The following is a 12982-nucleotide window of genomic DNA, read 5'->3' as shown; positions in this document are numbered from 1 at the left end:
TTCACCTGGCTGCCCTTTCAAGGAACCGAGAGAGATTACGTACAGCCCAGTAAAGAGAGAGAAGAGGGTGGCCTAGATTGTAAACTCAAGGAACTTCTGGAAGGATATTTACATATTGAATATTGACTATCTCTTTGCAGGAGTCAACAAAGATTGTTGAGGAGACAGTGTGAAGGGGACGGGACTTATGATCGGTGAAGGTTTCCAGCCTCCACCCACCCCAGTGAGGAGAACGAGAGCCCGCCCTCTCCCCCGCCTCTGCCTTCTGCCTTCTGACAGACTAGTTCAAGGACTCTCAAGAGGCTGAATTAGGAAATGGGCCAAGAAGGACTGAAGCTGAGAATGCAAAAGAGGAAATGGAGAGAGAGTCTACGGAGAGAAGGAAACGTAAGTAGGAGGGTGAAATAGAGACAAAGTCGGGGTGGCGGGGGAGAAGAGAGCAAGTGTGAGAGAAGAGTAAGTCGTAGGGTTTGGAGAAGAAGAGTGTTTATTCCGTGACCTTTCGCTATGTGCTGGGAGGGCAGGGTTGCAGACGAGGGGCTCCATGTAAAGTGATATGAAAAAGGATTGTGAGAAAGAGAAGCAGAGGACCTGAGAAGCATCCCCTGGGTTTATGCATTGCATTCCCCTTATTGTTTTCCAGAGGCTGAATGTTTTCATTACTTTTGGTTATTTGGACATGCTTGTTTGAATATTACTCTCTAAGGTTTGCATGGGTTTTTTTTCCGCTCATTTCTTTTTTTTTTTTAACATCTTTATTGGAGTATAATTGCTTTACAATGGTGTGTTAGTTTCTGCTTTACAACAGAGTGTATTTTAAAAATACAGATAAGAAACTGCTCTACTTAGAAATGCACAAATTAATATGCCAGAGTACACTGAAGAAACATCAAAGTTTTGGAGTCTTTTGTCAACCGGAAAAAAAGGTTGTCTGCCAGCATCTTCTTAAAGGCTCTCCTTTTGCAGACAGGAAAGAGCCCCGATCATTTCTTCAACGCTCTTCACCGTTCCTGGCCTCTGTGTCAGTTATCAGTCTATTGCCTCATGAGTCCGAACTCACCCTTGAATATAGTGCTTTATGACCACGATTTCCTTTCAGCATGTCTCCTTTGCAGTTAAGCAAGCGGAAGAGGCTTCTGGCAATTTCCGACGCAGGTCGGGAGGCAGGCCACGTCTCCCGCTGTGGAAGGAGCCTGCCCAAGCCGCGGGGCCAGGCCACAGTCCCTCTGCAACCTGGCCACCGTGGCCTGGTGAGAGCCTGCTCAGGACCCCGTGCATCCCACCCTCCGAAGGCCTCTGCCCCCCCGGCATCCAGACCCGCAGTGCACCCATCCACGACCTGCTCCCCACCTGCACTTGCAGGGCTGCCTGCTGTTTCCCCCAAATCCACTCCAGCCAACCTCTCTGCTACTGGGGGACCGAGGCACCCTTTATCCAAGAAGTCTGCACTCCTTCCAAATGCAGCCTTCTTTGGGTTTTCTCCCTCAGCCCTTTGGTACTAGATAGAGTTTCCTTGTGTCTTACAGTTACTCTTTAATTAGAGTTAAAATTCTTATACTAATGTCGACTGAAAAAAATGCACAATCTGAAAGTCGAGAATTATATTTTATTTGGCTGACAAAACTGAGGACGTAAGCCCAGGAGGCAGCCTCTCAGATAGACTGCTCTGCAGAGGTCAGGGAGGGGCCGGGATCTATAGGAGGTCTTGCAACTAAGACCAGGTAGTCCCAGTTTCAAAAGATTACTCTTAATTAAAGGAAACCAGACATCTCAAGTTAAGAAATTTAGTGCTTTTCTATGTATGGGAAGATACACGTCTGGTCTCACTGGTACCATTCCTTGGATATGCACCTCAGCTCTCTGGGGCCAGTATCCTGTGCTTTCCCATCCTGAGTCCCCGCAGGTGCATCGTCTGGGTGGCTGCACAGCGGGCAGCCTGTTTGTCTCCATGCTGAGTCCCCTCAGGGCTCAGAGTCCCCGGGGCAGCTGTAGTGGCTTGAGAGCTGCAACATCCTTTGGTTACGGACAGGGCAGGCAGCATTTTTCACTTCCCTTGTTTAACCCACTCTGCGGTTTCTGTCTCCCAAATAGACTCAGGCTGCTACAAACCCTTCCAGTGGTTTGGTGGGCCAGCTCCACTCCTAATGCCACGTTCCTCGAGGGAAAGTGTGACGGGCTCGCCACTTGGAAACATCCATTTTATGAGTGACGAGAAATGGGCAGATAGAACTGACGTAGAACAACAGGGGTCTAAAATAGGTTCAAAATTAGACGTTAGATGGCTAAAGAATTCCCTTTCATCCACCGTTGAGTAAACAGTAAGGGATGAGTCTTAGATCCATAGCAAACCATGTTCTATGGAAGTCAAAACACAGAGATGAAATGACATATCCAAACACGTAATTGGGCTTTGAGTTTGAGTCTTGTGACTTTCACTGAATCCCGAGTCTGGAGGACACACCTCCGTGGCATCAGTACGTTTGTCAGCCTGTCACCCATTCCTAGGGAGTACTCAGGCTCTGGTTCTTTTTTCTCTAGGCATCCTGTCACCGTTGCTTCAGAAATTTGATGTGTCCCCCTGAAAGGTTAACAGCAAAAAGTTCAAATGTCCTTTCTCACCCGCATCCCCATCACACACACGCACAAATGTTTTGTTGTGTTTATTCCTACACCCTATCATTTTTTTCCCCTTCTCTCATTTGCAAATACCACCATTGCTTTTGAAAATCAGGCTATAATTTACTAAATTCAAAAATGTCTTAATGGAGGGTCTTGCATCCTCCCTAATCCGTATCTCCTGGGCAATTATCTGAGGGGTTTCTCCATGTTTGCCATGCACATGCCTAAGATTAGAATTTACATGAACAGTTCCCAAGCCTACGAGTCCAAACTGAGAAGAGACCACAGTTACATTAGCTTTTGATAGATAAAATAACATCCTATCGCAGATACTTTTGAATCAGATTTGTCATGCTCTAGAGGGCCCATTTCCTTCAAAAGTGCAAAACCCAGAAGGCCAAGGAATGGAAGGAGAAAGTGTGATCTTGAGTGTGAAATATCTGATGGCAATGACCACGTTAAATATTCATACATTTCAAAGCAAATGAAATTTCCCTAATCATCGCCTGGTGGTTACAAACTAATATGTATCTTGTTAATCTCTTAACAAGAACGGGAACAAATATAAATTTGAAACATACTAGTCGAGTGTTGTCTGATCTGCTTTTCTTAAACTTGTTAAAGAACATAACAAAAAAAAATTCAGCATAGGAGAAAAACTAAGCATTTATAAGCAAACACAGGCTGAGTCAAACCCTGGAAGGTACTATCAATTGAAAAATATTTAAATGCATTTTCAGCAAGATGTATGATGTGACAAACGGAAATCAAGTTACCTGAAAGGCACCAGATGTAGAAATCAAAAAACCTACTGCTAAGAATGTCAAAAATGGAAAAATATTAAACACAGCGGAGCCAGGTGAAATTCCTGTGTTAACGTATTTGTCAATCACTAGTTTCATACCAACTACACATCTCTGTTCTTTCAAAATTCTCTACAATTCTGACTTTTTTTTCTGAAATTTTACTGTTGTGAAAATTTCCACATAGCCTGTGGGCAGCCTATTTTGAAGTTCCCATCCATTCACTAATTTTTTTTTTTTTTTTTTTTTGGTACATTCATGTAATCTTCCTCCCCCAAAGCCTCGTTCCTTACATCAGTCACTTGGAGACAATGGCTTGGCCTTCTTCCCCACTGTCTCCTAAACTGCTCCTAAACAAGCTCCCCTGCCTCCTCTGTTGCTGTTGCCCTGGTCCTAGTTCCAGTAGATTCTGCAGTTGTCTTTTCCCTCCCACCCAGTCCTCCAAATTACCTCCAGAGTTATCTTTAACACTCTGATTGTGTCAATTCCCTGTCAAAATATACAAGTTCAACATATAAAAATGAATGTGATAATACTTCCATGTACCAGCAACAAACAATTTGTATGTGTGATCAGAACTCCCCAGGCTCATGGTAGATTTGCATGGGAATGGAAAAGACCAGGAACTGCTAAGATTCTCTCTTGAAGACGAACTAAGTGTGAAGATATACACTACCAGATATCAAGACTTACCATAAAGCCATGAGAATTAGGAGAATGTGGCCTTAGTGCCAGGATAGACAAGTTAACGGGGGAAGCAGAATAAGAAGGCCAGAAATGAACACATGGGTATCTGAACACTTGAGTTACAACTGAGATGGCAGGACAGGGCAGAGGAGAAGTTGTGTTCTTTTCAATTAATGGTTCTGGAGCAAGTGTGTCTCCATATGGAAAACAATGAAATTACAGCTTTATTTCACACACATACATGAATTAACACCTGGTGTGTTACAACTTAATGTAAGAGACAAATCTGTAAAGCTTTTAAGAGCTGATATACGAGACTATCTTTGTGACTTCAGGGCAGGAAAAGCTTTCTTAAATAAGATATAACAAGCAACCAGAAAAAAAAGACACATATTAATAAAGGAGAAAAAAAAAACCCAAACAGGAAAAGCTATTGCAACACATAAAACTAGACAAACTTTCATATTCAAAACATGTTTTACAAAGCATTGAAAAAGGTCACACGATAGAAAAAAAAAAAAAGAAAACTTGAACCAGCACTTCACAAAAAAGAAATCCAATGGCTAAAAACATATTTAAAAATGCTCAGCCTCATTAATAATTAAAAAATGCAAATTAAAATCATAAGGAAAAAAAAGAGAAAAAAAGAAAAGAAAAGAAAAAAAAATCATAAGGAAATTTTACCACACACCCACCAGACTGGCAAAAATTAAAAGTCTGACAAAATCAAGTGTTGACAGGGATATGGAACATTGGAAACACTCCTGCTATTAGCCTGCAGCCGAAGTGGTCACGCCACTTTAAAAGATACTTTGGCCTATTCTACTAAATTTGAAGAGACATTTATCTTATGGCCCAAAAAGGGCACTCCCTCGAAAAATGTGTGTGCCTGTGCACAAGGAGATGTGTAAGAACAGTCACAGCAACACTGCCTGTAAGACCCGAACGTTGGAAACTACGGATGTGTCTTTCCACTCAGTAAATTCTCTGGCATATGCGTAGAATGGAATACTTGTCAGTGCAAATGAATGGACTACAGCTACACAAAGCAAGGAATAAAGAGTATTAGGCAAAAAAACCAAGACAAGAAGGAATATATAGAGAATGACTTCAATTATATAAAATTTGAAGCAGGGAAGATTGAACTGTCGTGTTTCGGGATACACACATAGATGGTCAAACTCTGCAGAGGCGGCAACACTATCCAGTTAAGCAGGGACTTGACTGCATACAGGTCAGGGTTGTGGTTAACACTGGGTGTGAATGGGGTGGGACGCTGGTGTGTGAGCAGGCCTCCTCTTTGGGCCTGAGCGTGCTCACAGAGGTGCTTGCGCTATAAGTTTTCAGTAAGTGGTACCTCTAGGTTTGTGCACTTTTCTCTATACGACCTATATTTCACAGTAGCACCAGATTATGAAAAAGTACTTGCTCACTAGACAAACGTGAAACAACACACACAAATCTATCACTCACAGACCCAATTGGGTCAAGTGCATTTCTAGCTGAGGAAGAACTTTCCCCCATTTTGAACACCTCTAGGTTACGGACCTTGCATTCCTTGTGTTTCCACAGACTAGAAATGTTTTTCCTTATCTCTATATTGGGCTCTCAGAATTTATTTTATTATGGACTCTATGTCTATTCCCATGCAACTGATATTCAGAGAGAATCCAGATATGCTGAGTATTTTTAAAAAGAAAGAGAGGATAAAAGTCAAATGACTGAGAAAACGTTAATGTCAAAAGGAAAGACAGCAGCTGGCAGTGTCCTTCTGACCGTGGCGAGGAACTCGGGGGAGTTTCTGCTGGTCAGCCTCAGACAAGAGAGGCCGCCGTCCCGGCCTCCGCCCACCCAGGGCCTCCGCCTGCTGCCCCTGCCCCACCTTCCTCCTCTCAGCTCTGCCCTTCGGAGCCTTGCCGGTCACAGCGCGGTCATCAACCAGCTCTTTCCAGCAAGGCCATGGGGGTAGGCAGGGCCTATGTTGTTACTGATCGTTTATGATTTTTAATTCGATTTTGCATCTGTTACCTTTTGCTATGAACAGCCCACCCCAGACTTGGTGACTTAAAGAGACAACCATTTATTGAGCTCTAATTCTGTGAATTAGCTGGGCAGTTTCCTCAGCTACTTTTAGCTGGACTGGCTAGTGAGGCAGCCAGCTGCCGCTGACTAGGATGACCTCTCTCATATGTCTGGCCCAGATGGCAGGACACCTGGCCACGCATACGTCATCACCCTGCGGGCCAACCCGGGCTTCTTCACCTGGCAGTCAGAGCTCCGAGAGCAGCAAAGGCAAGTAAGTCGCATCTGCACGTCTGCAATGTCCCCTTTGCTCAAGTCCGTCATTCAAAGCCAGGTGTGCGGTCCAGCCCAGGACCAGTGTGGGGAGGTTACGACCAAAGGATGTGAATGCAAACGATGGAGACTCTGGCCATCTCTGCCGTCCACACAGCAGCAGAGTGCCTCTCCTAGGTCACACAGTCAGTGTATAGCACTGCAACCATGGCCCACGGCTCCCCACGTCCAGGGCGGTGTTCTTTCCACCAGGGCAAATAAACACAGGGAGGGGGGACCGGTGAAGGTGACTAGGGAGTCACACTTTATTCAATTCAGGGGTTTCGGTGGTGAAATTAACTGAGCAACTGCTACGTGATTGCTCTGTTTTAGGTAATGTGAATCACTGTTAGAGTATTCAAATCACCAGCAACAACAGTATGAAAATAGACATTCACCTCATCCTCTTATATCCGTTCACCCTCTTCCCATCTCCCAGGGTCACCATCGCAATAGAACTTTCCAGACGTCCAACAGCGATCCTTTATTTCTCTTGCAAGTACACGCAATATTTAACCGAGCTTCGCAAAGCGGATGTCCTCTAAATTTGGTTGACTAAATGATCGGTAGCACAAAGAACACATTAAAGCATCAAACTGTTGCCCCGGGAATGTTTATTTTGTTAGTAATACTGTTAATGCTTCAGAGTGTTCAGTCCCAGCAGGCCAGGAGGCTTCCTCGTTTGTAACTTCCGTTCTTCATTACAGCCACTTCACCCTCAGGCACTGCAGCTCAGTCCACCGTTTGGAAAAGCCAGCCAGCCAAAGGGGGTGGGGGCCATGTCTAGCTCGGCTCACACCCCTGCACCTACAGCGCTTTATCCTTGAGCAGACTGTTAACTCTGGGGTGCAGCATCCTCACCTAGTGCCTGCCCCGCAGGCTACGGGAAGGATCGAACGGGATCGATCTACATGCAGCACGCTTGTCACGGAGCCTGGCTCCTGCGGACACTCTGTAAGTGATCATCTGTCCCACCGTTAATCATCTGTCCCATCGTTAATCCTTTGATCATCGTAAGACAAAGATTTGATTTAAAGAGTGATTTGTTCACAAACTACGATAACAGGGGACACCAGAAGATCTATCGCTAGGTAATTCCCAGATTTTTCATTTGTTTCCTGAAGTTGATTAAATCTCTCACAGCAAACCAGAGATGCTATTTCCTGGCGTCCTCCCCTGAACGGATCAGCTCGCCCCGACCCCCGTTTCCATCACCTGCGTCTCCCTGACCCTATTCAGGGGACAGATGTTGCTGACCCTCCTTCACTCCCAACAGGAAACGGCACTGCACTCTTCTCGGAGTCACTGACCATCTTTCTACGTGTATTGAAAAGCACCACAGGGGTGAAAAAATCTTGCTGATAAAGAGGCAGCCTAGTTCTTTACTTTTTTAAAAAAGTCATCTTTCTGAATAGAGTTTAGAGATTTCAGTGCTAACACTTTTCTTGAAAAAAGTCGTGTTTTCTTGCAGATGTAAGGAAGAGAAGGCAAACTCTTTGCCAGGGACGAGTCTTCCTCCTCCTTGGGCCCCGTTGTTTACAAACAATAATATACACACATGCCAGGAGGAGAAGATATTACAGTAAAACAATAAATGGCTCCTAAAAACCTCAAAGTGCTTTGAAGACATTGCTGTTAGTTTCCCCGGTCACCATTTAGCAATAAAAATCTCAGATTCACAGAATTCAAGTGAGATCTCAAGAGTCAGGGGGCAATTGCAAAGTAATGAGGTCCCAGTGGTTTATTTCCTGAAAATTATTTTGGTCATTTCCACGAAGGGTTATTTTGAAAAATGAATACCCACAGTTCAAAACCTTTGTAAGCTATTCTGAAGAAGACTTTTCAAAGAAACTAGACACGTCTGAATTTCCTTTCAGGGTTATTTGAAAAATTGACTAGAATGGATCAGAGAAAAAATGTGGAAAAAATAAAGCAAGATATGCAAAAAAAAAAATTGTTAGAGCTGTGTCCTCCTAACACATAAGCAATAGATGTGACCTCGTAAAGAGATGGGGATTCAGACGGTCTTCTACGTAAAATCGCTTGGGTGTACCAAAAGGTCTATTCCAATGAAAAGTATTTTCTTCAACAATTCCTACCATGTTTCTCATTCGTTTACATTAATTCACCAACTCCTATGATAATGACTCTGGGAGGGGTAACACAGTAAGTCACTGTTAGTGTGAATATTTTCAGTGAAAATTAATTCATCCAAAGAAAACTAAACAAACTACTTTTTTTTTTTTTTTTTTTTTTTTTATGTCAGAGGGTGTGGAAAGAAGAATTCAGAGCATACCTGCTGGGACATCAAGTCCTAAGCAGGCAAGTAGGAGGATGTGGACACAGGGCATATTGTAGAACAGGATGCCCAGTCTGTAGCTAGGCAACTTTCTCTAAGCCTCAACTTTCTCCTTGTAAAATAGGAATAATTCTGTCTTGCTTAGCGTACAGAGTTACTGTGAAAATTGAATTCAATAATATTCTTGAAACATTCCAATGTTTCATTCAAATATAGAAAATGAAGGAATGGGTCCTAGGGGCAGAGGGTCACAAGGACAAAAGCCTGCATTACGATGGGAAAGATTGATGACATAAATAAATGAACGTGTAGATAAATAATACAAGAGATGTCAGTTACTACATTCTGCTTGAAATTACTCTGGGAAAACAGTGTAGATATTTTATTCAAGGACATGATATAAGGAGGAAAAAAAGACAAGTTACTGCATTAAATGAAGATTTTCTAACATTCCTAAAGAACCCTGGAGACATGAAAATCAGTCTCTTCCCTTGATCTCTCCTTAAAGAAAAGGCAACTGCTATAAAGAATGTGGTGGATTTTCAAGCCCTGACATGCACAGATGCCCATGAGATATGAAATGAAAAAAAAGCAAACTGCTGAACCTTTTCGTAGATTCCATTATTCATATGTATGTTCGTAAATGCAGATAAAAAGATCTAGAGAACACACTGAACTATTAACAGTTCTACCTTGAGGGAGAAACGTGAGAAAGGAAATTACACTTGTATAACATCTGGAAAGTTTCCAGCTACGCACTCCATGATTTCAAAAATTTACTGTAAAAAATAGTGTGATAGATATCCTGACTGACATATGCAGGTGGTGTCAGCTGAGTCTTGACTAAGTAGGAATCAGTCAGATGAAACAGCAGACAAAAGTCGTTTATGGCGGACAGAGAGCCTGTGCAAAGGTGCAAAGGTAAAAAATAGTGTGATAGATATCCTGACTGACATATGCAGGTGGTGTCAGCTGAGTCTTGACTAAGTAGGAATCAGTCAGATGAAACAGCAGACAAAAGTCCTTTATGGCGGACAGAGAGCCTGTGCAAAGGTGCAGGGGCCGGGGAGAGGGGAGGTTCCCAAAGTGCGCAGTAGTTCGGTAAAAGTGAATCCCAGGTAGATGCAGGAGAAGAGTGGGAGGGGTGGTGGAAGGCTGACCCACGCGCCCAGTGTAAGATGTTGAGGAATCTGAGCTTTATTCCGAACCCCTAGAAGCCATTGATGGACTGGGGGCATGGGAGTTATATGCTCTTGTTTGTGTTTCAGGGAGATGCCTCTTGCAGTGGTGTGGAGAGTGGCCAGGGTGGAAGAAAGGCAATTAGGAAGCACCTGCCATGAGAAAAGACAGAATTACTGAAGGCTTGAACTATATAAACTAAATATAACTGAGAGTGGTCAATTAGACTACTGGCTTTTTGAAACTGAAGTTTGGGAGGGAGAGCTGTTCAAGAGATACGGCTTTAAGAATCATCAGAGTGAATAGCATAAACCAGATTTTCCCAGTTCCATTATTCGTGTTTCCTGTCACAATCCAAGAAAAACCCATATTATTATTTACTGAATAATTTTTTATTGACTCACATTAACCCTCATCTCGAAGCAGTGAAATCATAGGTTGGATGGACCATGTTTTTCTAGTACTCGTTAATATAAGTACATAACAAAATTAAAATAGTGTCCTTTTTGTATAGCATCTAAATCCTTCTCAGATACCACCAGTGAAAACCGTACTATGCTTTAGGAAACACAGGACCAGTTGTTTCCAACTCTAAAAAATTATGAGTCTATGATATGTAGTCAAAACCTTCCTTTGAAAATTGAGCCCCAGACAATTTATTAGTAATTAGCCCAAGACTTGGCTTAGATCAAATGTGGTCTCTGGACCTAGTTACTCAGAAATGCAAATTCTTAGGCCCTATTGAATCAGAAACTCTGGAGATGCAATGCTATATCTGTGTTTAGAAAGTCTTCCACGTGAATCTGACGTCCTGACCCCGAAGTTTGGTAACTGCTGCTTTGGACCACCCGCAAGATTTCTCCAGCAGAGACACTGAGGCACTTAAGAGAATCCAAGTCAGTGCTCTTACATCTAACAACACTCTGTAACTCTTTGTATTATCAGTATCCATACTCTGCATTTCCGAACTCATGCTCCACTCATTGACAACCATTAAGTAAACCGACTGAGAATTAAGATACAGGGGTGGTTTCCAGATCTCTGTGTCCTGTGTATCAACTTGGTGGTACTCTACACCACAGCTCCTACCGTCACGATTCTGCTCCACCTGCGTGTCACATACTATTGATATTATGTGCTTAAAGTTTTTCTTTAAATAAATTTTCTTTTTTCACTTTAATACATTAACTTAAAAGAAAAAATTATATTACTGCCACCACCAGAAAGTCAGTATCACGCCATAAATAAAAGCTAACTATAAAAATAAATACTATGTTATTAAATTATATCTTTGCTTGTTAAAAGTTCTGCTCTTGAGAGTTGCATTCTCTGTCACCAAGTGCGGTTAGCCTGTCTTACGGAGCTGTTCAAGTTTCACGTCTAACTGGATGTAATCTGCATAGAAAAAGCATTGAAATGGACATGACATTCTCATCACAGGATTCAACTTCAGTTACCTGTATGAGCATGAGCCCCCTAAAATCGTCTCCCATTCCAGAAGTGGCTCACGTCTCATACTTCGGGAAATGCTGCGTTAAACCATATGTATACGATAAACACTGAGAATCCATAGCTTTTGACCAGGAAAGGTCCAAAATAAAACCCTCATATTCAAGAGGTAAACAGAAAAAGAAGGGCAAACAGTGGAGACCAGACCACCACACCTGGACGGAGCTGAGGAGACCCAGCAAGAGCAAGGGCTAAACACAAGGACCCGCCTTCCAACCAACAGCAAGTCCTAAGCGATGACACAAGCAACTTTATCAAAGTCCATGCTTTTACAAAAAGCACTACCAATGATACAGGAATTTTAAGAAATTCCTGAAAGAAATCAGGTGACGTCAAATGCAAGGCAAAACAAAACCATTCCCCACGTGCACAGTGAAAGAGGCCTGACAGGTTTACCAAGGGTTAACAGGGATTATTTCTAAGTCGAAAGCATTATATATATACCCCACTTTGCTTACCTACATTATAATTAGTTATCTACATTATTTTCACTATAATAAAAGTTGTATCGTAAAAAGGAATGTTTTGTGATCTTGAACCAACTTTTTAATTGAACATGCATATTCATTATTTATTGTTGAGTATCAAATTACCCCGAAACATAGCGTGTTAAAGCAACCACAGTTCCTGTGTGCTGGAAATCTGGACACGGCGTAGCTGATTCTCTGGCCTCTCGCGAGGCCGCCGTTAAGCTGTTGACCCAGGGTCTGCAGGCTCGACCGGGGAAGGGTCTGCTTCCAGGGCCACCAGCAGTTGTCGGCAGCCTTCAGTTCTTTGTGGGCTGTTGGACTGAGGTCCTCAGTTCCTCGCTGTCCTCGTCTGGAGGTGGCCCTCCGTGCCATGGCTGGGGGCCTCTGCAACAGAGCCTCTCTCTAAATCGAAGTGCACAAGCCGACAGGGCAATGGAGAGAGGCTGCTGGGGAGAGAAAGGGCCTGATATTGCATAACCTAATCATTGAAGTGACGTTCCCCTGATGTTGCCATGAAGAGCAGGGTGCAGGGACCATTGACAGCCGTCACAGAGGGTGCCCCGAGGAATCCTAACTCACCCAAATAATTACCGTTAGGCCTAGCTAGACGCTAAAACCTCACGCACGCTTTTCGTTTTACATATGAGCAAAGTGAGACCCAGCGCGACTCTGTGGTTCACTGCAGGCCAGCCTAGAGTGACCAAGGTCTCCTGAGTCCCACCTGGGTATTCTCCATCCACACTGCAGTGGCTTCTTACCAGCAACATGAAGTCTCCGTGCTGCTTACATGGCGTTTAGTCAAATAGCGCCTGAATGACGGTTCAACGTTCTCGAGTGGCTGCCTTGCCTCCCCCGACAAAATCGCATCTAAGCAAGACCCATGTTTCCTACATCCTTATTTCCCTTGTACAGGAAGTTCTAGGAGCCTCCTACCTACAGAAGGGACTTAGAGAACAGTTGGCTGACTGATAAGACTCAAAAACCGCAAGGAAGCAGAAATGTTGGAGCAGGAAAGTGGTATCATTTGCTGTAGAGAGTCGTGTAACATCCTCAAGCTGTCAGATAAAAATTTCCTTAAGTAA

The sequence above is a fragment of the Leucopleurus acutus genome, assembly GCF_964270905.1.
Source record: "Leucopleurus acutus genome assembly, chromosome: 4".
Taxonomy (NCBI): Eukaryota; Metazoa; Chordata; class Mammalia; order Artiodactyla; family Delphinidae; genus Leucopleurus; species Leucopleurus acutus.
The sequence above is the reverse complement of the archived record's forward strand: the minus strand, read 5'-3'. Positions refer to the sequence as shown.